General features: G+C 38.6%; 1 protein-coding gene across 6 annotated transcripts in view; it reads right to left on the bottom strand.

The window, feature by feature from the left end:
- The window catches only part of STRN3 (striatin 3), a 110,789-nt gene that overhangs the window by 81,096 nt on the left and 3,194 nt on the right, over positions 1 to 26,499 (bottom strand). Inside the window, exon 2 of one of the 6 annotated variants that reach the window (XM_072761358.1) lies at positions 4,998 to 5,062. The exons of the other annotated variants lie outside the window; for them this stretch is intronic. The gene's annotated coding sequence lies outside the window, so the exon portion shown is untranslated. The remainder of the gene's footprint in view (positions 1 to 4,997; positions 5,063 to 26,499) is intronic. 6 annotated transcript variants of the gene reach the window in all.

Below are 26,499 nucleotides of genomic sequence, written 5' to 3' on the forward strand. Positions count from 1 at the left end.
GTATACCTCTATCCCTTACTATTTCTAATCACAATACTTAATCACTTTCAACCATCTTTTTTCATTTATTAAAATAATTTTTCAGTAACTTATTTGTATGTTATGCTTATTTCCTCCTGCCCTCAGACCCAACAGACACTAAGTTCTGTGAAAGCAGGGGTATTTGAATATTTAGTTCTAAGTTACATCCCAAATATTTTTTTAAATTTCCTTAAGTAATCTTTACACTCAATGTAGGGCTCAAAATCAAGTCACATGTCCTTCCAAATGAGCAAACCAGGCATTCCTATCCTAAGCATTTAGAATGGTGTCTGGCAACTAGCAGGTTAAGGAATGAGGGAAGGAAAAAAAGAAAAGATCTGCGGAAGGTTTAATGACATGCTCAGATGATAATCAAAAGGAAAATTACGATGGCAAATAATACTTTATTAAAATTATAAATTATAATTAGTGAATCATCTTCTCAAGAATAAAGACTCAGTAAAACCTTTATTGATACTCAGCACAATTCATCATATTTAGTTTTATACACATATATTCCCCACATTAGAAAGTGTGTAAACTGTAGGGACACTTCGGTGGCTGTTGGTCTAGCAGCCAACTATTGATTTTGGCTCAGGTCATTATCTCAGGGTTTGGGGATTGAGCCCTGCAATCAAGCTCCCCACTCAACAGGGAGTCTCCTTGAGATTCTCTTCCTCTGCTCCTCCCCACACTTGTGGTCTCTCAAATAAATCTCTCTTTAAAAACAAAAAGCAGCTATATGTAGTGGACACAATGTGCTGCCCAGATTCCCCTTCAGAAGTGAACAATTTCTGGCATGCCTGCATGGCTCGGACAAGCATCTGCTTTAGAGCTCAGATCGTGGTCTCTGGGTCCTAGGATCAAGCCCCACTTAGGGCTCGCTGCTCAGCAGGGCATCTGCCTCTTCCTCTCCATCTCCCCAGCTTGTGCAAGTGTGTTCTCTCTCACATAAATAAATAAAACCTTAAAAAAAAAAAAAAAAAGGAATGAACAACTTTTTGTACAGCTGCGGGAAGTGCTGCTGGAAAACAGCCTTCACCTGTCAAGGCCTTTTCAGGAACTGCCTCAATCTAAAAGATAGCTACTTGCTCAAGTGGCCTACATCAAGTAACTGATTAAAACAGAGGCATAAGGGCCCAGCACCTTTGGACAACTCAGTTATTCCAGGTTCAGAGTTTCCACGGCGTCAACTGCAACTTTTGTTGATACTACACCACAGCCCAACTTACCCTTTCTGCTTCTCCTTTACATTCTTTCTACAGATATTGATCCTAAAAACATCTCCTAATAAACTTCTGCATGCAAATAACCACCTCAGTTTCCCCAAAGAACCTAACTTACAGCCACTGGTGATGAGAATGGTCCAAGCAAGCAGGCTCTACAGTGAAGTTTTGGAGTTGGATCACCTAGCTGCCCAGCTTCAGGGAAACCCATCACTGGTGATGAGCAGAACGGGGAGACCCTTCCACAAAGGGGCAGTCAACTGTTAAAACCTTCACTGTTGGTAAACTGGGTAGTTTTCCAGTGAAAGGGAATGCAGATGCTAGCTAACCTTTTTTAAAGGACTAGGACTGTATTCTTCTTTGTTGTTATTATTTTATAATTTTTTAAAAATTGGGTATGACAAAAACAGGCAGGCTCAGAACTGGATTTGTCCTGTGGGCCATGGGTTGCCAAATCCTGCACTAGAAGGTACAGTGAGTGCATTAGGCATTTAAGAAATATAAGGAAACAGAAATAAAGACCATGAAATTAGGTTGCTGTTACTAAAGGCAATTAATCCTTTGGAAAAATGTAACAAGAGGTCAAAGTGAGCAATGGGGAATTAAAAGCTGTGAAAGAAAAGTTTTTGAACTGTCAAAGAAGGTTCTTAGGTACCATAAAAAGACACTCATCTCTAGCAGCAAAAGGCCACAGAAGGCTAAAGTCCAGGACCAGGTCTTAATCATGTGTGGAAGAGCTCCAAAGAAAGTTACACTCTCAGAACAGGTCTGCTCTATCAAGGTTAAGTAATGAATAAGAAAAAAGAACTGGAACCCTGAAAAAAATGGGATTGGGAAATGGGTTGATTTACCTGAAAATCCTCAATCCTCAGGTCCCCCTGGGCACCCTAAGCTTGGAGAAGGAACCTACACATCCTTATTAAGTGTTGGTGTTACTCTTATCAGTAAGAGTAGCAGAGTAAAGACCTCAAGATTCTCTCCTTCGTAAAAGAAATTAGAACACTGGCAAAAGTTCTAACAATCACCTTTTTCGGAACTGTGGAAATTACAAAGGATTGCAGCGATTTGGGGAGTATTTATTCAACAAATTGGCTGAATTCTGCTAATACTGGCAAGCTCTGAAGTTTTGTAATTTGCCCTATTCTCATCACATCCCAGTTCCATGTAGCTGTGAAAACCAATGGCCTGAATTACAGTGAAAATTAGCACCCACCAGAGGGGCCAGAATAGGACTGGAGCTCCTTCAAAGTCCCACTCCCAGAGAACTGTCATTATTTGACATGCCTGGTGGTTCCCAAGAAGACTACTCTAGCAAAGCTGTCTTTACTTGACCCAACTCATCTAGTCCAAATAGCCTTGGTCTTGGGTGCCTATGGTCAAAAACAATTAGAGGCAACTGTCAAACATTGTGGCCCTAGATTTTAGGCTTTCTACAAGCAGAAAAAAAAAAGCTAGAACAGAGGTGTAAACTACCTGGCTGAGTGTTAAAGGCATGTCCCAATATACACATATAACTCCTCAGCAAAGACTGGAAGATTTACACGTTCCAGGCATCCAAGGAAATGTCTGCATATATATTAGCTTACAGTAACCACATACAACAAAAAAAATACAAACTTTATGGTATTAGTTCCAAATCACTAAACAAACAATAGAGCAGGTGGAGGGAGAACAGTGAATATGAACTATACTTAAGGAAGCCCAGACACTGAGCGTCCCTAAACTAAGATTTTCAAACAATTATTTTGAATGTTAAAACTAAAGGAAACCATGTCTAAAGAACTGAAGGAGAAAAAAAGAAATGATGTCTCACCAAATTGAGAATGCCAACAGACAAAAATTATTTTTAAAACAACCAAAGAGAAATTACAGACTTTGAGAAATACAACTAAAATGAAAAATTTAACAGAGGGACTCAACAGTAGATATAAGCTGTCATTAGAATCAGCAAACTTGAAGGCAGTTCAACTGAGATTAACCAGCTGGAGAAAAAGAACAAACGAATGAAGAAAAATGAACAGAGCCTCAGAAACCTTGGGATACCATTAAGGATACCAATGAATGCATAATGGAGAGATGAGAAAAGAACAGAATATTTGAGTAAGAGCCCCAAATTTCCCAATTTGATTTTTTTAAAAAACCATTAATATACATATCCAAGAAGCTCAATGAATTTCAAGATTTCAAGCAACATAAACTCAGAGATCTGCATCAACACATATCATAATCAAACTGTCAACAGCCAGTAAGAAAGGAAGTATCAAGAAAGAAGCAACTCATCACAAACAAGACCAACAGTTGATTTCTCAGAGAAACCCTGGAGACAGTGGGATGATATAGTCAAAGCGGTGGAAAGAGTGTCAGCCAAGAATTCTATATCCAACAAACCTTTCTTCAAAACCGAAGGAGAAATTAAGACATTCCTGATAAACAAAAACTGAGAAAGCTTGTTACTAATAGACTACCTCTAAGACAACAACAACAACAACAACAACAAAACTGAAAGGAGTCCTTCTTCAGGGTAAAATGAAAAGACACTAAGTGGTAATTCAAATCCATATGAAAAATAAAGCATTAGTACAGGTAATTTTTCAGGTAACTATAATAAACACTAAGTATATTTTTTGTTTGTAACTATATTTTTCCTCATATGTGATTTTAAAAATCACCACATTCAGCAGATACTTGGAAACGCACTGAAAGTATACAATGGGGGCACCTGGGTGGCTCAGTTACTTAAGCATCTGCCTTTGGCTCAGGTAATGACCCAGGATCCTGGGATGGCATCTCATACTGGACTCCCTCCCCAGTGGGAAGCCTGCTTCTCCCTCTCCCTCAGCTAGCCACTTCCCCTGCCTTGGTTTTCTCTCTCTCTGTCAAATTAAATAAATAAAACCTAAAAAAAACAAAAACAAAAAACCACACAGTATAAAATGGATAGAGTGTTTGGGTGGCTCAGTGGTTGAGTGTCTGCCTTTGGCCCAGGGCAAAACCCTGGGGTCCCGGGATCGAGTCCTACATTGGGCTCCCTGCACGGAGCCTGCTTCTCTCTCTGCCTGTGTCTCTGCCTCTCTCTCTCTCTCTCTCTCTCTCTCTCATAAACAAATAAATTCTTAAAAAAAAAAAAAAAAAAGAACTCAAAAGACTACAGTAAAAGAACAAGTTAAAATAGCACACCAGAAAATATGTAACACAAAAGAAGGGGGGTGGGTGCGTCTGGGCGGCTCAGTCAGTTAAGCATCTGCCTTCCGCTCAGGTCATGATCCCAGGGTCTTGGGATTAAGCCCCATATGGCATTGGGCTTCCTTGTGTCCCAGCGTCAGGCTCCCTGCCCAGGAGGGAGTCTGCTTCTCCCTCTCCCTCTCCTGTCCGTTCTCTCTCTGAAATGAATAAATTTTTTTAAAAAATAAGGAAAAGAGGGACAAAAGATATCCAATATTTAGCAATGAGGTCTTCCTCTATTTAAATAGTACTCTCTTACACACAAATCCATTCCTTACCCCTTTTTTCAGCTTTATTAACCTCAAGAGCACTTATCACCACCTGAGAACCTTTATTTTCTTTCTCTACCCAATAGAATCTAAACTTCAAGAGGGCAAGGGCTTTATTTTGCTTACAGCTTTACCCAAGGCACACACTTATTGAATAGGTGCTTAACAAATAGCCAATGAATGAATATATAAATGAACAATCAGTCTTAGAGACATCTCCATATTAAGAGCAGCCTAAGAGAAAGGATTATGTGTGTACCTGTACGATTTGTAGATTTGGTAGCAGGAATATAAAGAACTTCCCGTCTGATGGGTTTCTATTTTCTGTTAAATAGGAGGTAAAGACATCTGTTCAGTTAGAGGAAAAGGTGGAAGAGCTGAAGATTTATAGACAATAACTAGCTGCCTTGCATGCTTCTGTTGAAAATTTCTAAATCAGATTTAAATTCTAATTAGGTATAATTGGGCACTACTGCCTTATATCAGCAGTCACACCATTTCATGTAAAACTATCCACAAAAATTCATGCAGTCTTACAACTTAAGACAAAAAAAAATTCAACCTTAAAAAAAAAAATCAATACAAGGAAATAAGTGCCTTGAACTCAGATTAAAAAAAAAAAACCTTATCAAATGAAAGTCTATAACCTATAAGTATTGAATTTATCAATTTCATTAGCAAGTAAAAATTAGTTATACCAAAAGAAATGAAAGCTGAGTCTTGAAGATGTATTTGCACATTCATGTTTTAACAGCATCAATTATAGTACCTAAGAGTAGGAGCAATCCAAGTGTCCATCAACAGACAAATGGATAAGCAAACTGTGGCATATATATACAACTGAATATATTATTTAGCCCTAAAAAGGAAGGAAATTTTGACATACGTTACATGGATGAACCTTGAGGACACAATGCTAAGTAAAATAAAACAGTCACAAAGAGACAATTGTTGAATGATTCCACACTTAAATGCCGTAGGTAAAGTAGTTAAATTCATGGAGACAGAAGGTAGAAGAAAGGTGGGTTATCAGGGACTGCATGGATGCGGAATGGGTAGTTATCGTTTAATAGGCATGCAGCTTCAATTTTACAAGATGAAGCGTTCTGGAGGTGGACTGTGGTGACAGTTGCCCAATACTGAAGTATACTTAAAAATATCCAAGATGACAAATTTTGTATTTGTATTTTAGCACAGTTTTTTTAAATTAGGGGGTGGGGCTCTTGGGCGGCTCAGCTGAACTCTTGGGTTCAGCTCAGGTCATCATCTCAGGATCAGGACATCAAGCCCAAAGGGGAGCTCTGTGCTCAGTGTGGAGTCAGCTTAAGATTTTCTCTCCTCCTCTCCCTCTTTAAAGATGTTTATTTATTAGAGAGAGAAGAAGCATAGGGAGGCATGGGGGAGGGAGGAGCTGAGCAGAGAGCCTAATGCAGGGCTTTATCCCAGGACCCTGGAATCATGACCTGAGCTGAAGGCAGATACTTACCTGACAGTCACCCAGGCACCCTTAAATACATCTTAAAATAGGAAGGAAAAAGTCAATTACAGTGTATTATGTATCAAAGGACAGCAAAAATCATATACCATTACTCTTAAAGAAAAAACCCACTTTTTTAGAGACTGAATTTAAATCCTCTGTACTCCATGTTTGTTTATACCAGACAGGCCAAAAGAAGCTAGAGGTTTGAGATACCCATTGCCTTTGAGAAGAAAATTTAAAAATGAATTAAACCTAATGTATGCAAAAAACTAGGATGTAAGGACACCAGAAACAGTGAAAACAACAGTACAGAGTACAAAGACACTATAAACCAGAAAAATACAGTATGGCTAAAGGAATAACCAAAGGACAGTCAAGGAACTAAAGTTTCTCTAAGGCTAGTAAAGTAGAAATAAAAATCTAGGAGAAAGTGATCGTATACTAATGGAAGATACAGGATTTAAGAAAGAGAATTCTGGAAAGAACTGGTAGAAGACCTGAAGAAAACTAAACTCCAATAAAGTTCAGCAAAGATAGAATATTATCCTACAGGTAGGCTCAAAACAAAACGTAGCACAAGAATGATAAATTCTACATTTATATAGCTGAAATTTCAGAAAATCACAATGATGGACATCTGAAACCACTAAAAATCTGCACAGGAAATTATCTGCAGAAGTCAGAGAATTATAACCTCAGAGAACCAATTATAAACAATTAAAGATCTAAGAAAACAAACCTATGGGAAGGCTAAAGCAGATTAAAAGCCACTATTAATGACTTAAAAATAAATATTAGGTAAGCCTTTCTAAAGAAGGGCAATAAATTTTAAGAAAAAGGGGTAAAAACATCTCAGAGCTACCATGTAGCCTTATAGTACCTCACTCTTAAGCATGCACAGCTAGTCTTAATGGTCACCAATATTTGAGGAAAGCACAAAGTAATGAAGGGGAGAAGCAAGAAAAAAAAAAACAAAAAAAACACAGAAACCCCACTATGCTAAAAACAATAATAATCCATTAAACAAAAACAAAATACTACTCCTTAAAAATTTAGATAAGAACATGCTTTTTTACACGGATGCCTGGGTGGCTCATATGGTTGAGCGTCTCCTGAGCCTTTGGCTCAGGTCACGATCTCTAGGGTCCTGGGATCAAGCCCCATGTTGGGCTGCTAGCTCAGTTGGGCAACGTAGGAGAAATGGATGCATTTCTGGAAAACCGCAAATTACCAAAACTGGGACAGGAAGAAACAGAAAACCTGAACAGGCCAATAATCAAGCAAAGGAAATTGTTTTGCAAGTGTTGAACCATCCTTGCATCCTGGGGATAATCCCACTTGGTCATGCTGAATAATCCTCTTAATGTCGTGTTGGATCTTATTGGTTTGTACCTTGGTGAGAAATTTTGTATCCAAGTTCATCAGAGATATTGGTCTATAATTCTCCATTTTGGTGGGGTCTTTGGTTTTGGAATCAAGGTAATGCTGGCCTCATAAAACGAGTTTGGAAGTATTCCGTCCCTTTCTATCCTTTGAAACAGCTTTAGTAGAATAGGTATTATGTCTTTAAACATTTGATAGAATTCCCCAGGAAGCCATCTGGCTCTGGACTTTTGTGTCTTGGGAAGTTTTTAATGACTGCTTCAATTTCCCATACTGGTAAAATGCTGGAGCACTGCAGCCCTCAGGGGCATTTGGGAGAAGCCAGTCAGGCAGGCTGGCTCTGGAGGCTGCCTTTACCCTAGAGGCTGGCAACGGATAGAAGTGGCTGTACTCTGTTCCCTTTGGGAGAGGCCATCTCTGGGAGCGCAGGTCTAGCAGCACAGGGCCCTGAATCTTAGGACACCCAAGCGGACAAAACTGGCGATCCTTTGTTCCCCCTGGGACAGGCAGAAGCAGGGAGGGCACATGAAATTGAGAACTCTCCTGCCGCTGGGCACCCTGCAAGCTGTGCGGATCAGTGCACCCACGCCTGCCCCCAGGAGCATCTAGGCCAGTGTTGACTTAGACACTACAGTTAGTTACTTGTGGGAGCTGGAATGCAGAACTGGAAATCTGGCCGTTGCCATTTTTGTTTTTCCTCTTTGTTTCATCTTGTCTGGGAGAGGTGGGGCCTCACAGGATAAACAGCTCATACTGAGCCCAGTACCTGGCAAGGGGCAGGGCATCTCCACCCAGGCACAGACACCTGAGAAAGTGCAGCAGACCCCCTCCCTCAGAAGAACCGCTGGAAATACAAGGGAAAAAAGCAAGATTACTGAACAAGCAGCACTAGAAAGCCTCAGGACTGAGGGAAAATAGTATACAGAACTAAAGCGTCTTTTTTTCTTTTTCCATTATGACTCGTATTTATATCAGACTAAAATTTCCAATATTTTTTCTCTTTTCCCACCCTAACTACAATATTTTACCAACTCTTCATTTTGAAGTTTTTTCCTTTTTGGTTTTCATGTTTCTACAATTACATGTCTTACATATATTTTTCATTTCTGGATTCCTTTCAATGTATTCAATTTAATTTTGGTAGATACACGAGTTATGTGTATTTGTTTTTTCTGCCTCGTTTTATTTTACAATGGTGAAAGTTAGGACCTTCTAAAACACAGCCAACATACACCCAGAACCAAGTGGAACACCGTGTTGGTTCATTCTGTGCGATTATAGTCTCTCTTCCTTCCCATTCTGCCCCCCCCTCTTTTATCATATGTTTGTGGACAATGTTGGGGCTTTATAGAAGTATTGCTGATTTATATAAATTTGGGATTGAGCATCTTCTAACATACAGAACAAAATACACTCAAAACAAAGAGGCTCATCCTCCTCTAGGACCCCTCAGGTAGACTACATTCTCTCTCCACTACCAATTCCTCACCACTATCCCCTCCCTGATTTTTCCTCTTCTCTTTAATGTACTTTTTTTTTTTTTTTGGTCATCTTCTTTGTTTTTAGTTTTTGGCCTTTAATTTTTACTACTGTATTTAAAATTTTTTTTTCATGTTAGTGGTCCTTCTGTTTTATTTTGTTCTGTTCTTTTTATTTTATTTTCTGGTCTCTGATCTCTTCAGAATCATCTAGGGTATATTTTACTTAGGTCGTCATTGATATTTTTGACTCAGCCCATTCATACAGCCACTCTGCACTGGACAAAATGACTAGAATGAATAATTCATCATAAAAGAAAGAACCAGAGACAATACTCTCTGCCTCACATTTAGAGAATTTGGATTTAAATACGATGTCAGGGGCACCTGGATGGCTTAGTGGTGGGGCATCTGCCTTTGGCTCAGGGTGTGGAGACCCCGGGGCCTGGGATCGAGTCCCGCGTCGGGCTCCCTGCATGGAGCCTGCTTCTCCCTCTGCCTGTGTCTCTGCCTCTGTGTGTCTCATATGAATAGATAAATAAAATAATAAATAAATAAGTAAATAAATAAATAAACAAACACATACATACATACATACATACATACATACATACGATGTCAGGGCAGCCCTGGTAGCTCAGCAGTTTTGCGCTGCTTCAGCCCAGGGCCTGATGCTGGAGACCCAGGATCAAGTCCCATGTCAGGCTCCCTGCATGGAGCCTGTTTCTCCCTCTGCCTGTGTCTCTGCCACCACCCCCCACCGCCGTGTCTTTCATGAATAAATACGTAAAATCTTTAAAAATCAATCAATCAATCGGAAATTCAACTCAGAAGTATAATTATAAAGCTACTGATGGCTCTGGAAAAAAGTATAAAGGACTCTAGAGACTTTGTTACTGCAGAATTGAGATCTAATCATGCAGAAATTTAAAAATCGATTAAATGAGATGCAATCCAAACTGGATGTTCTAACTGCTAGGGTTAATGAGGTGAAAGAAAGAGTGACTGACATAGAAGACAAATTGATGGCAAGGAAGGAAGCTGAGGAAGAAAGAAAAACAATTAAGAGTCCACGAGGAAAGGTTTAGGGAAATAAATGATAGCTTGAGAAGGAAAAATATACGTCTAATTGGGATTCCAGAGGATAATGAGAGGACCACAAAGTATCATTTGAACAAATCAAAGCTGAGAACTTCCCTAATCTGGGGAAGGAAACAGGCAATTCAGATTCAAGATATAGAGAGGATTCCCCCCCCCAAAAAAACAATAAAAACTGTTCGACACCTCAACATTTAATAGTGAAACTTGCAAATTCCAAAGACAAAGAGAAAATCCTTAAAGCAGCAAGAGACAAGAGACTCTTAACTTATATGGGGAAAAATATTAGATTAACAACAGACCCCTCCACAGAGACCTGGCAGGCCAGAAAGGACTGGCAGGATATACTCAGGGTCCTAAATGAGAAGAACATGCAGCCAAGAATACTTTACCCAGCAAGGCTGTCATTCAGAATAGAAAGAGATAAAGAGCTTCCAAGATGGACAGAAACTGAAACAACATGTGGCCACCAAACCGGCTCTGTAAGAAATATTAAGAGGGACCCTGTAAAAGAAAGAAGGAGCCCAAAGAATCAATCCACAAATACAGAAACTGAATAGGTAATACGATGATACTAAATTCATATCTTTCAATAGTTACTCTGAACGTGAATGGACTAAATGATCCCATCAAAAGACGCTGGGTTTCAGACAGGATAAAAAAGCAAGACCCATCTATATGCTGTCTACAAGTGACTCATTTTAGACCAAAGGACATCTCCAGTCTGAAAATGAAGGAGTGAAGAACAATTTACCATTCAAATGGTCCTCAGAAGAAAGCTAGGGTAGCAATCCTCATATCAGATAAATTAAGAGTTTATCCCAAAGACTGTAGTAAGAGATGAAGAGGGACACTATATCATACCTAACGGGTCTATCCAACAACAAGAAGACCTAACAATCACAAATATTTATGCCCCTAATGTGGGAGCTACCACGTATATTTATTAATACCCAAAGTAAAGAGATACTTAGATAATAATATACTAATAGGAGACTTCAACACGGCACTTTCTGCAAATAATAGATCTTCTAAGCCTAACATCACCAAAGAAACAGGGCCTTAAATGATACCCTGGACCAAATAGATTTCACAGATATATACAGAATTTTCCATCCAAATGCAACTGAATACACATTTTTCTCAAGTGCACATGGAACTTTCTCCAGAATAGACCACATACTGGGTCACAAATCATGTCTCAACTGATACCAAAAGATTGGGAGTGTCCCCTGCATATTTTCAGACCACAATGCTTTGAAACTAGAACTCAATCACAAGAAGAAATCTGGAAGAAACTCAAACACATTGAGGTTAAACAGCATCCTACTAAAAGATGAATGGGTCAAACAGGAAATTAGAGGTGAATTAAAAAGATTCATGAGAACTAATGAAAATGATGATGCAGCTGTTCAAAATCTTTGGGATACAGCAAAAGCAGTTCTAAGAGGGAAATACATCGCAATACAAGCCTCCCTCAAAAATCTGGAAAAAAGTCAAATACACAAGCTAACCTTGCACCTAAAGAAATTGGACAAAGAATGGTAAGGAAAGCCTACACCAAGCAGAAGAAAAGAGATAATAAAGATTCGAGCAGAACTCAATGACAGAGACAAGAAGAACTGTAGAACAGATCAACAAAAGCAGGAATTGGTTCTTCGAAAGAATTAATAAGATAGATAAACCCCTAGCAAGACTTATTAAAAAGAAAAAAGACTCAAATTAATAAAATCACAAATGAAGAGGAGAGATCACATCCAATACCAAGAAGATACAAATGATTTTAAAAACATATTATGAGGACAAATTAGGCAACCCAGGAGAAATGGATGCATTTCTGGAAAACCGCAAATTACCAAAACTGGGACAGGAAGAAATAGAAAACCTGAACAGGCCAATAATCAAGCAAGGAAATTGAAGCAGTCATTAAAAACTTCCCAAGACACAAAAGTCCAGGGCCAGATGGCTTCCTGGGGAATTCTATCAAATGTTTAAAGACATAATACCTATTCTACTAAAGCTGTTTCAAAGGATAGAAAGGGACTGAATACTTCCAAACTCGTTTTATGAGGCCAGCATTACCTTGATTCCAAAACCAAAGACCCCACCAAAATGGAGAATTATAGACCAATATCTCTGATGAACTTGGATACAAAATTTCTCACCAAGGTACAAACCAATAAGATCCAACACGACATTAAGAGGATTATTCAGCATGACCAAGTGGGATTATCCCCAGGATGCAAGGATGGTTCAACACTTGCAAAACAATCAACATGACAGATCATATCAATAAAAGAAAAAACAAAAACCATATGTTTCTCTCAATAGATACAGAGAAAACATTTGACAAAATACAGCATCCATTCCTGATTAAAACTCTTCAAAGTGTAGGGATAGAGGAAACATTCCTCAATATCTTAAAAGGCATTTATGAAAGGCCCAGAGCGAATATCATTCTCAATGGGGAAACACTGAGAGCCTTTCCCCTAAGATCAGGAACACAACAGGGATGTCCACTCTCACCACTGTTATTCAACATAGTACTAAAAGTCCTAGCCTCAGCAATCAGACAACAAAAAGAAATAAAAGGCATTCGAATTGGCAAAGAAGTCAAACTCTCCCTCTTTGCAGATGACATGATATTGTATATAGAAAACCGAAAAGACTCCACCCCAAGATTGATGGAACTCCTACAGCTCAAACCAGCAATGTGGCAGGATACAAAATCAATGCACAGAAATCAGTTGCATTTCTATATACTAACAATGAGACTGAAGAAAGAGAAATTAAGGAATCAATCCCATAAGATACCTAGGAATAAACCTAACCAAAGAGGTAAAGGATCTATACTCTAAAAACAACAGAACACTTCTGAAAGAAATTGAGGAAGATACAAGAGATGGAAAAACATTTCATGCTCATGGATTGGAAGAATAAATATTGTGAAAATGTCTATACTACCCAGGGCTATTTACACATTCAATGCAATCCCTATCAAAATACCATGGACTGGGGATCCCTGGGTGGCTCAGCGGTTTAGCGCCTGCCTTTGGCCCAGGGCACGATCCTGGAGTCCCGGGATCGAGTCCCACGTCAGGCTCCCGGCATGGAGCCTGCTTCTCCCTCTGCCTGTGTCTCTGCCTCTCTCTCTCTCTCTCTCTCTTTCTCTATCATAAATAAATAAATAAATCTTCAAAAAAAATAAAAAAAATACCATGGACTTTCTTCACAGAGTTGGAACAAATAACCTTAAGATTTGTATGGAATCAGAAAAGACCCTGAATAGACAGAGGAATATTGAAAACCAATGCCAGGGGCACCACCATGCTGGATTTCAAGCTGTATTACAAAGATGTGATCATCAAGACAGTATGGTACTGGCACAAAAACAGACACATAGGTCAATGGAACAGAACAGAGAACCCAGAAATGGATCCTCAACTCTATGGTTAACTCATCTTTGATGAAGCAAGAAAGAATATCCAAGGTAAAAAAGAGTCTCTTCAACAAATGGTGTTGGGAAAACTGAACAGTCACTTGTAGAAGAATTAAACTGGACCACTTTCTTACACCATACACAAACTCAAAAAGGATGAAATACCTAAATATGAGACAGGAATCCATCAAAATCCTAGAGGAGAACACAGGCAACAACCTTTTTGTACTTGCCCACAGTAACTTCTTGCAAGATACATCTACCAGGGCAGCCCTGGTGGCTCAGCAGTTTGGCACTGCCTTCAGTCCAGGGTGTGATCCTGAAGACCCAGGATCGAGTCCCTACAGAATGGGAGAAGATATTTGCAAATGACGTATCAGATAAAGGGCTAATATCCAAGATCTATAAAGAACTTATCAAACTCAACACCCAAGAAACAATCCAGTCATGAAATGGGCAAAAGACAAATAGAAATTTCACCAAAGACACACACACGGCCAACAAGCATATGAGAAAATGCTCTGCATCACTAGCCAGCAGGGAAATACAAATCAAAACCACAATGAGATACCACCACACACCAGTGAGAATGGCGAAAACTAACAAGACAAGAAACAATAAATGTTGGAGAGGATGTGGAGAAAAGGGGAACCCTCTTGCACTGTTGGTGGGAATGCATGCAGCTGTAGCCACTCTGGAAAACAGTCTGGAGGTTCCTGGAGAAGTTAAAAATAGAGCTATCCTACAACCCAGCAATTGCATCACTGGGTATTTACCCCAAAGATGCAGATGAAGTGAAATGCCAGGACACCTGCACCCCAATGTTCATAGCAGCAATGTGTACAATAGCCAAACTGTGGAAGGAGCCACGATGTCCTTCGACAGATGAATGGATAAAGAAGATGTGGTGTATATATCCACATAATGGAATATTACTCAGCCTTCAGAAAGGACGAATACCCACCATTTGCTTCGACACGGATGGAACTGGAGGGTATTAGTAACTCAAAGAACAATCATCATATGGTTTCACTCATATGGGGAACTAAGAAATAGTGAAGAGATTATAAGGGAAAGGAGGGGAGCTGAGTGGGAAAAATCAGAGAGGAAGACAGACCATGAGAGACTCCTAACTGGGAAACAAACAAAGGGTTGCAAAAGGGGAGGTGGGCAGGGGGTTGGGGTAACTGGGTGACAGCAATGAGGATCCTGGGCACTTGATGGAATGAGCACTGGATGTTACACTATATGCTGGCAAACTGAACTTAAACAAAAACAAATGTAAAAAAAAAAAAAAAAAAAAAGTGGGGCGGCCCAGGTGGCTCAGGGGTTTAGCGCTGCCTTCAGCCCAGGGCATGATCCTGGAGACCCGGGATCGAGTCCCATGTCAGGATCCCTGCATGGAGCCTGCTTCTCCCTCTGCTTGTGTCTCTGCTTCTCTCTCTCTCTCTCTCTCTGTGTCTCTCATGAAAAATAAAATCTTTAAAAAAAAAAAGAGAGAGAGAGACAGAACAAGCCTAGATCAGAGCAAAGGGACTGACAGTCCTTCCTACCCCTCTCCCTTCAGCAGCAGAACTGATAGATACATATAGATGCACTCTCACTGAATTTGAAAACCCTGACAACTAAGACCTTTAAAAAAAAAAAGCAATGAATACACAGAAAACGAAATACGTAAAAAGAGACAGCAAACAAGAAAAACAAAAAATCTACAGAAAAGCATTCACTTGATTCACAATTTATTATTTACATGGTAATAATAATGTAAATCTAAAGATTTAACTAATTTTATTACATTGAAATACAGTGAAAGGAGATAAAAAGAGGTGTGATAAATCCTCTTCTACAACAGGAAGTTAAAAGATAATGTAAAATATTGTCAGATGTGATAGTTGTATATTTAAAAATAAGGAAGTAATTATCAGAATTGATAGTGGTTGCTTCCGGAAAACTGGACAAGACACAGGTTGGGTAGACGCCAAACTATCTTGGTCATCAGCATTCTAGTATTCATGTGTCTCTAAGCAAAATTAATTTGAGAAATGACAGTATTTCATAAATATAACATTTCATGCTATTAAGAAATTAGGCAGATTTATGTATATTGAAATAGCACATCTATGATAAATTATAAGTTTATTTTATTAATATATTCAGTCAACAATCATATCACTACCAAGCATTTTTCTAGGTACTGAACGTGAATGGATATGAAATGATCCATATAAATACACACATATAGCTAGCTGTATATCAGTTTCTAACCTCAGCATTACTGACATGGACTGCATAATTTTTTTACTTGGGGGTGTGGGGAGGTTTAGAGAACTGTCCACTGTCCTGTGCATGTTTTACAACATTCCTGACCTCTTTCCACTAAATGTCTGTAACACCCATCCACCCCTCTGGTTTGTGATAACCAAAAACATCTCCAGACACTGCCACATGTCCCAGGAGAGCAAAAGAGCAAAATTGACCCCAGGTGAGAATCACTGTTGTGTATGTATAGAAAAAGTTCTGGGGGCTCAGACAATAAACATGTGACTCTTAGTTCTCAGAGTTGGTTGCATTTGAGCCCTACATTGGGCACAGAGATTACATAAAAAACTGAAAAAGAGGGATCCCTGGGTGGCGCAGTGGTTTGGCGCCTGCCTTTGGCCCAGGGCGCGATCCTGGAGACCAGGGATCGAATCCCACATCAGGCTCCCGGTGCATGGAGCCTGCTTCTCCCTCTGCCTGTGTCTCTGCCTCTCTCTCTCTCTGTGTGTGACTATCATAAAAAAAAAAAAAAAAAAAAAACTGAAAAAGAAAAAAAAAAAGGAAAAAGTTCTGAAATGATATATACCCTAAGAGATAGTAGTTTTGTGACTGAAAGTAAAATTAGCAAAAAAGTCACTGACATTCCTGTAATTTGATTTTCATATAAATTTATTATTTCAACATTATAAACTAACACAGAAACTTAAAAGCAACTAAATACAACCACAAAACAAAAATTTTAATCATAAATCTTAAGTAATAGAGAATATTTGTCAGTTTTTTTTTTAGGATTTTATTTATTCAGAGAGAGAGAGAGAGAGAGAGAGAGAGAGGCGTGCAGAGGCAGAGGGAGATGCAGGCTCCATGTGGGGAGCCCGACGTGGGATTCAATCCTGGGTCTTCAGGATCACACCCTGGGCTGAAGGCGGTGCTAAACCACTGAGCCACCCGGATTCCCTATTTGTCAGTTTTTAAAAAATCAGTTATAAAAGGAAATGGGGAAAAGATAAATATGTAAATTCATTAAAAAATACTAATAAGTTCAGGGGCACCTGTCTGGCTTAGTTGGTGGAGTATGTGACTGTTAATCTTAGGGTCATGAGTTCAAGTTCCACGTTGGACATAGCAGCTTACTTGAAGAAAAAAAAAATGGTAAATTTAACCTGCTGTTTCATGAGTGTTTTTCAACAGTAACTATATAGACATAAAATCCATATCTGAAATATCCCTGAGAGGAGCCTGCTTCTCCCTCTATGTCTCTGCCTCTTTCCTTCTGTGTCTCTCATGAATAAATAAATAAATAAAATCTTAAAAAAAAAAATGAAATAAGGAAAACAATAAAGTTGCCAGTAATCTCATCACCCAAAAATCACAAAGGTATCTTAAATAGTTTACACTGTATTTTTCAACATTTTTTTATAAAGTTGACTTAGCACGTAATATGGAATTCTTTCATTTTTAGTCTATCATAACCATTGTGTAGTGATTCAATGTTCTTCATAAAAATCATTCATTATCATTTTATGGGGAAAAATTATCCCCTCCCCAATCCTTGCATTAATCCCAAGCAGAGATTAATTTTAATTGAAGTAATGATTTCTCTTATACTCCATTTCTCAGGAGGTGAAGAAGCAAATAAATAATTTTATTTTTACAATAAAAAAAACAAAGCTTGGTTTCATTTATCAAATGAGAGGGTCAGAGAATAGTAATTTACTACTGAGATGTCATTCCCAACTTGTGGGCTTTTTTCCCTATTATGTACCACAAAAATTACAATTCAGCTTCTTGTAGCTAACAGCTTAATGGAATCCTCAAAAACTTCACTCATTTGTATTTTTTTAAAAGTAAGTCCTATACCCAACGTGGGGCTCAAACTCGTGACCCCGTAATTAAGAGTTGCATGCTCTACAAATTGATCCAGCTAGGCACCTCAACTTCACTCATTTAACAGTAACAAATATTTATGCAAATACCTGTCATATATCAGGCCCTTTACTGTCACATTGGGTATATACATGAGTTTAAAAAAAGGGGGGGCGGTAGATTCTTCTCCGTTCACAATCCATCCAAAAGGGGAAAATGAGCAAAACAATTAAGTCTAAAATTACAAATTACATTAAAGGCTAGAAGAAAATGATCTGGGTACAATGATACATGTGAAGTATAAAGATCCCTAAGTACTGATTTTCTAGAATTTCAATCCCTACCCTCACCTCCTTTTAAAATATAATTTTATGGAAGTCTGGTCCACTTCTTAAATGTTAGTCTGGGCCACTCTAAAATTATTTTAGGGGGGTGGGGAAAAAATAATAAAATAAAATAATTTTAATAACTGAGACAACTGTTGGATATTATTACACTCATCCACTGTTTATCGTTAGCTAGATCTTTTATCATCCCACCCCATTTTTTCTATTTCACCTTTTTCTTTGTTTTGCCTTTTCCCTACATTCTCTAGGATTTCAGTAACAGACTTCCAGTTAAAAAGAGCCAATCTTGGGCAGCCCGGTGGCTCAGTGGTTAATGCCGCCTTCAGCCCAGGGCATGATCCTGGAGACCTTGGATCGAGTCCCATGTTGGGCTCCCTGCATGGAGCCTGCTTCTCCCTCTGCCTGTGTCTCTGCCTCTCTCCCTCTCTCTCTGTGTGTCTTTCATGAATAAAGAAAGAAAATCTTTAAAAAAATAAAATAAAATAAAATAAAATAAAATAAAAGAGCTAATCTCTGGTTAGCAGTTTTCAAAGCTAAAATATTCATGACCTCTAATTTAAATTCAGATTTAAAAGCAAACCATGATATAAAACATTAAATTTCTATTTTATTAAGTGATAATTACTCTAACAAAACAAAAAGCAAATACAATAGCTTATTTTGAGGCAACAAGGTTGGTTGCTCACACATTTAAGAACATAGTTACAAATGCTGCTATGTGAGGGGATCCCTGGGTGGCTCAGAGGTTTAGCCCCTGCCTTTGGCCCAGGGCGTGATCCTGGAGTCCCGGGATCAAGTCCCGCGTTGGGATCCCGGCACAGAGCCTGCTTCTCCCTCTGCCTGTGTCTCTGCCTCTCTGTCTATCTTGAATAAATAAATAAATAAATATTTTTAAAAAATGCTATGTGAAAACTTAACACAACCATCCAGCAATAACAAAGTAGCTAAATCAACTATGGCTAGTCCACATGATAGAATACTATGTAGTTGTTAGAAAAAAGTGAAAATGTTCTCTATTGAAAGGTTTTATTTATTTGTTCACAAGAAACATACATAGAGGGAGGCAGAGACAAAGGCAGAGGGAGAAGCAGGCTTCCTGTAGGGAGCCTGGTGTGGGACTTGATCCCAGGATCCCGGGATCCCGACTGGAGCCGAAGGCAGACGCTCAACCACTGGGCCAGCCAGGTGCCCCCCATTGAAAGGTTCAGAATTATTTCCAAGAAATGTTAAACAAAAAAGTGAAAAATAGGGTAGTGTATATTTGCTTATATCTATTTGCATAAAAAAGTAAGAATACACATAGTACCAACTAAAGTGGTTAATAATGTGGAATCAAGGATGGACAGGCATATGGTTAAGTACGAGACTTAGGGACGCCTGGGGGGTGGGGGGGAGGATGGAGCAGAGACACAAGCAGAGGGAGAAGCAGGCTCCATGCAGGGAGCCTGCCATGGGACTCGATCCCGTGGCTCCAGGATCACACCCAGGGCTGAAGACGGCGCTAAACTGCTAAGCCACCAGGGCTGCCCAATAAGTATTTTAAAAACCTTTTTACAAAGTCTACCTGAAGATGATCCAAATTTTCACCATAAGTCTATAACTGCTTCAGTTAGTTTTTTATATCTTGTCACACTGAGCCTATCCATTAGTCCACTTGTTTACAATTCTTTACCACTTAGGTGGTCCCAGTGAACACTAGATACTGCTATTAACTTAAAATGGCAGTAACACATTGCTCAAAAGCAACTCAGCAGCTCCTGACTCCATTTCCTACTGTTGTATGTTGAACAAGTTATTTAACCTTTTGTCTATGTTTCCTTCTCTCTAAAATGGAAATAAGTATACCTATGATTTAGGCATGGTATGAAAGAATGATTCAATGATTCCTCACACACAGAAAACTGATTAAATGTTAGCAGATGTTATTATTCATAGTCCTTTTATGGACATGTAAAGCTTTCATCTGTGTAATCAAACACCACAGTATGTTTCTAACAAAACCAACAAAAATTCGTAGCATACTGAAAATCAGTAAACTCCTCCTAAGGGTGGCTTCAATGTACTGGAAAGCAGAAAAGCAAAAATAACAAAAAATAAAAGTGCAACAATAGAAGTAAACACAGTGCAAGTCACTTTGAATGCACAGAAAGGAGTGACATATTGCTGAAGTTTAAAATATCAATAGGAGGAATGACGATTTTGAAGGGAAAGGTGTTAGAGAAATGAATTATACCAAATCATTAATAACCTTTGATCACGCAGGTTCCCAAACCTGGCTGATAACCAGAGTTACCAGGTATATATTTTAAAAACAAAAGATTCCACCTCCAACTCCTTAATCACAATGACAAGAGATGGAATATGGGAATCTGTATTTTTAAAGCATCCCAGGTAATTATGATCATTAAGTAAGTTTGGGAGCCACCACAGGTCTCACTATCTTACAATTAGAGACTTTACAAGTATCTCCAGATAAAATAAATTTAATCATTGCCTTTGGTAACTGTAAAGCCAAAGGCAAAGTGATTTTACAATTAGTCATTCCTGGGCGCCTGGGTGGTTCAGTCAGTTAAAAGGCTGCCTTTGGTTCAGGTCATGATCTCAGGGTCCTGGGATGGAGCCCTGTGTAGGGCTCCCTGCTCTGTGGGGTATCTGCTTCTCCTCTGCCTCTCCCTCTGTTCTCAAATAAAAATCTTTTTTAAAAAAGCAACCACTCATCCTTTTAGATTAAGCCATTAAAGAATATTTAAGGTAAGCATATAGTAAGTGTTCTAAGTAATAGTGTGGCTGCCATTTACTGAAAAATTGACTACAAACAATGCCCAACATCATTCCATTCAAAAACCAGGAAAATGTCAAGAGGGAAGAGAATAGAGAATATAATTTAAAAATGGGCAAAAGATCTGAAAAGACACCTCACCAAAAAAGATATGCTTATCTTTGGAAAATAAACATATGAAAAATGTCGAAGATTCTATGGCATTAGGAAATTGCAGATTAAACCAAGATACCACTACAACATATTAGAATGACTAAAATCCAAAACACGGACATCAAATGCTGACAAGGATGTGACACAAGAATTCTCGTTCATTGCTGGTAGGAATGCAAAAAGGTACAGACACTGTGAAAGACTGTTTGGCAGTTTCTTAAAAATTAAACATACCCTTATTATACAATCCAGCAAGCAAGTTCTCTTTTATCTAAATTACCTGAAAACTTATGTCCACACAAAAACCTGCACATGAATGTTTATTCATAATTGCCAAATTATGGCATTGCTGGAAACAGCAATGACATCCTTCAGTATATTCAGCACTAAAAAGACCAAGCCACAAAAAAAAACATTTAAGAAGGAATCTTGGGCAGCCCGGTTGGCTCAGCGGTTTAAGCGCCGCCTTCAGCCCAGGTCCTGATCCTGGAGACCCGGAATCGAGTCCCACGTCGGGCTCCCTTCATGGAGCCTGCTTCTCCCTCTGCCTGTGTCTCTGCCTCTCTCTGTCTCTCATGAATAAATAAATAAAATCTTAAAAAAAAAAAAAAAGAATATATAGAGGAGTGGATGGATAGAAGTATAAGTAAAATAAAACCAGTCAGGAGTTAAGATGACTGACAAGTTTGTAGGAGTCACAGATATTGTATTTCTGTATATGTTTAAAACTCTCCATAATAAAAAATTAAAGGGTATATGTAACACAATCATATTTACAATATAGAGAATAAACTGAATAAACTGTTAAGACAGCAGTATGTATGGAGGGAAACTGTTAGATTACTCCAAAGAATTCAAGCAGGAGCACCCTGAAAGAAGACAGGGGCAGTAAAGAAATGAAAAAATAAATCAGGGTGATTTCCTGAGGTCAGTGATTACCAAGCTTCAGGGACATTCTATGCAAAAGAATACTCATCCATTTTTTTTTTAAAGATTTTATTTATTTATTCATGAGAGACACAGGGAAAGAGAGGCAGAGACACAGGCAGAGGGAGAAGCAGGCTCCATGAAGGAAGCCTGATGCAAGACTCCATCCCAGGACTCCCAGGATCACACTCTGAGCCGAAAGCAGACAACTCAACTGCTGAGCTACCCAGATGTCCCAACTCACCCATTTTTTTTTAAACTAAAAGAGGCTCCCCAGCTTTCATTATATATAATGGAGACTAAATCCCAAAATATTAATCATTGAATTAAAATATATATTAGGGGCACGTGGATGACACAGTCAGTTGGGTGCTGAACTCTTGGTTTCAGATCAGGTTGTAATCTCAGGGTCATGGGATTAAGTCCCGCATCAAGCTTCCAGTTCAGCACGGAGTCTGCTTGAGACTGTCTCTCCCTCTGCCCCTTCCCACCCCCATGTGCACGTGCTCCCCCTCCTTTTTTTTTAAGGATTTTATTTTAAAAATAAAAAATAAAAAAATAAAGATTTTATTTATTTATTCATGAGAGACACACAGAGAGAGGGGAGGGGCAGAGAGACATAGGCAGAGAGAGAAGCAAGCTCTATGCAGGGAGCCCGATGTGGGACTTGATCCCGGGACTCCAGGATCACTCCCTGAACCAAAGGCAGATGTGCTCAACCAAGGAGCCACCCAGGGATCCCTCTCAAAATAAATAAATAAATCTTTAAAATATGTACGTATGTTTTAGCATACTGAGACTTTATCTATAATTCATAGCCCCTTGAATTACTATAGTTCAGTTCACACACTTTCAAACACAGCTCTCTCCTGGGCGCCTTGGTCAGTTAAGCATGTGCTTTCAACTCAGGTCACGATCCCAGACTCCTGGGATCCAGTCCAGCACTGGGCCCCCTGCTCAGCTTCTCCCTCTGCCCTTCCCCACCTACTTGTAATTTCTCTCTCTCTTAAATAAATAAAATGTTACAAAAAAAAAAGAGAAAGAAAGAAAGAAAGAAAGAAAGAAAGAAAGAAAGAAAGAAAGAAAGCAAGCAAGCCCGCCCAGCTCTCTCCTTCAGAACTTCTGGTGCTGTACCTTCTAACTGGAATACCTATAGTTAGGTATTCATACTTCAGATCTAAAAGTATTCTCACCTCCAGAGGCTTTATGAGAATTAGATGAGCTAACATATAAGAATTTAAATTCTTGGCATATAGAAATTGTTCAATAAACACTATTTATCTGAGAGTCCATTATCTACATAGTTTCCTACTTACCATTTATTTTCTCACCACTTATCCAGTTAATTTCTGGTTTATCACATTTTATTATTTCTAGACTACAAGTTCCATGAGACAAGGTCCTTATTTCATATATCATTATATACCTGATGCCTAGCACAAAGTAATACTCAAATACATTCACTGAATGATTACACTAGAATCAATAAAACTTACTCTATATATATATAAGGATAAGGCTCCCTGATCTCTCTAGCATCTAATGATAAGAAGGGTGGTGATGAACATTAACAATAACAGAGAAAAAGGAGAATTAATAGGTTAAGTGTTATGGGGGGGGGGGGGGACAGCAAGCAATTGAGATGAAATGAATAATGAATGTATTGAATTTAAAGTAAAAAGTTAAACAGGAAATTAGAAATATGAGACATTTGATAACTGAAGATCTAGTAGCGGTAAGAACATGGCTTCTAGAGAAGGCCTGTCCAAGTTTAAATTCTAGTTCTGCTACCTGCTAGTTGTACAATCTTGGGGCTGATTATTTACCTCTGGGCCCCAAATTTCTAGTGCACACCAAAAAAGAAAAAAAAACAACAAAAAAAGGCAGTAACAAAAGAAAGCAACTGTGCCAACCTCATTGGGTTGTTTAGGATTAAAGGAGCTAATACTGAAGCACTGGAATAATACTTAGCGAACAGTAACTAAAAAACATTAGATATTAAGACCTAAGTGGTGGGGCGCCTGGGTGGCTGAGCCAGTTAAGCACTGGACTCTCGATTTCAGCTCAGGTCATGATCTCAAAGTTGTGAGATGGGCACAGACCCTGATTTAGATTCTCTCTCTCCCTCTGCTCTGCTCTCCTCCCTCTCTTAAAAAAATTTTAATTAAAAAAAAAAAAAAACCTAAGCGGTAGCTGAAAATCCAATTTCAAATGAAACATACAGACAGTAAATACACTAAGAGAACAAGAGTCCCAGGGAACGACGACTGGGAACAAAGGAGAGGAAACATGAATAAAAGTGTTTAGTGGACAAAAGGGAAACTAGGGAATTACACAGTGGAAGCCAAAGAAAAGGGTTCTGAGGAAGAAACAGTTAATACAGAAGTGCTGGTTAAGTGAATAAAGTTTAAAAAAAAAAAAAAAGCCACAGGCTGGGGGGCCTGGGTGGCTCAGTGGGTTAAGCCTCTGCCTTAGGCTCAGGTTGTGATCCCAGGGTCCTAGGATGGAGCCCTATGGATCAGGCTCCCCACTGAGCAGGGAGTCTGCTTCTCCCTCTGCCTCTCCTCCTCTTTCCGCTCTCAAATAAATAAATAAAATCTTAAAAAAAAAAAAAAAAAGCCACAGGATTTGGGAATTTGAAGGCCAGCCATCAACAGAAAAAACAATATCCTACAAGATGTTCAGATGGGTTTAAGGAGAGAATAGGGCAAAAAGATAAGACTATAGGGCAGGGTTAAGGGCTAAAAAGAGGAAGAGAGAATTCCAGATTAGTGGTCCCTAGACTTTTTGTTTACAAGGACTTCAAAAATAAACAGAGAAAATGACATAAGGTTGTGGCCTCTTTAATTCTATCAAATAAACTTTTTTCTTCTTGCTGTCACCATCATTTGAAATACGAACTGCAGAACAGAGAAAATTGATGAAGTCTAAAACTCTCAGAATAAAGGGAGCACCTTTACAAAAACTACCATACTGTTCTTATTTTTTGTAATTTCATAGATTTATATAAATGTTGCAATAAAAAACCCACAGGATTTGCAAATCATTCTTCTAGACTATTCTGAGAAAATCTCAACAATAAAAGCAGGAGTGCAGAATAAACTGTTAGTTTTCTTTTTAAAATGAAGAAATCAAGTTATGCTTAAGTGAATTATCTATTAAGGTCTTTAGGTGGCAACATCTGTCATGACAAATCTGTATGCCAGAGAGTGCAAACACAAACACTAAAATTTTTACATTTGTTCAATTAATAGTTTAGAATACAAACTCCTGGACTACATTCTCTCTGTATTATCTATGTCGTATTTCCATAGTTGACAAACATTTTGTGGATATCCTAAGTGTATACCACTACAGAGAAAAATATAAGGACATATTTGCAATATACATAAACTAGACCTGGCACAGAATGGGGGCTCAATAAGACTTTGTTGGAATGTCCTACTGTGTGCCACATAATGGTAGACGAAGAATTACAAGTCAGATTACATTTCTATAAAAAATGGTAACATGACAATATAATACGATGGTAATAAGATCACAAGCTTTGGATTCAAACAGGTTCAAATCTTAGCTGCAACACTTTAAAGGTAAGTGACCTTGGCAAAGTTATGTCACCTAAGCTTATCTCATCTGTAAAACAGGAATGGTAACTACCTCATAAGGTTGTAGCGCTGATTAAACGGCAGTTATAATTTTTATATAACATGAATGCAAAAATCCCATAAACAGTCGATTTTCTCCAAGTCTTGGACCAAATTAATCCAAATCTCTGGAGAATGAGGCAGAGGCCTGCATATTTTTAAGTTTTACAAGTGATTCTGACTAGAATTCTCATCTAGGAACCACTGTTCTAGAGCCTTACTTCTAAAGCCTTACCGGAATCCCAAGTAAGTTTATGTCATGAAGATAAAAGAGCATTAAGACATGATCCTCTGGTTTAGTTCCAAGTTTCTAAGACAGATCTTCACCCAAAATTCCTTTTACAGAGAATAGAACCACACCGCAAAATTCCAACTTAAAATCCTTTACAGGAGTGCCTGGCTGGATCAGTTGCTAGAGCATGCAACTCTTGTTCTCAGGGTCCTGAGTTCAAGCCCCAAGTTCAGTGAGAAGCCTGAACAATTAAAAAAAAAAAAAAAAAAAAAAGATCCTTTGCAAAGCCAGGGAAAACAGGATTCCATGCTGAAATTTTACATCAAAATTGGGTGTACCCTAAACTCTTCATATTCATTATTGAATAGTTCTAATATCGAACATTTCTGAGTCACTATTCATCTACACATCAACAGTGATCTGAGACTATATACAAAATAATATTTAAGCTCTTATTTCTACATTATCACTCCTAAAAATAAATTTAAGTTTACAGGTTAAAATCCGTTGACTCTTCACTGAAACCTTAATAAATTTTTTATTTGACACATTTTTTTCTCAAGATTTTAAGTAATCTCTACACCCAACATGGGGCTCAAACTTACAACCTGGAGATCAAGAACTACATGCTCTATCAGGAGAGCCAGCCAGGTGCCCCTTGACACATACACTGTTA

The sequence above is a fragment of the Vulpes vulpes genome, chromosome 6, assembly GCF_048418805.1.
Source record: "Vulpes vulpes isolate BD-2025 chromosome 6, VulVul3, whole genome shotgun sequence".
Classification (NCBI taxonomy): domain Eukaryota; kingdom Metazoa; phylum Chordata; class Mammalia; order Carnivora; family Canidae; genus Vulpes; species Vulpes vulpes.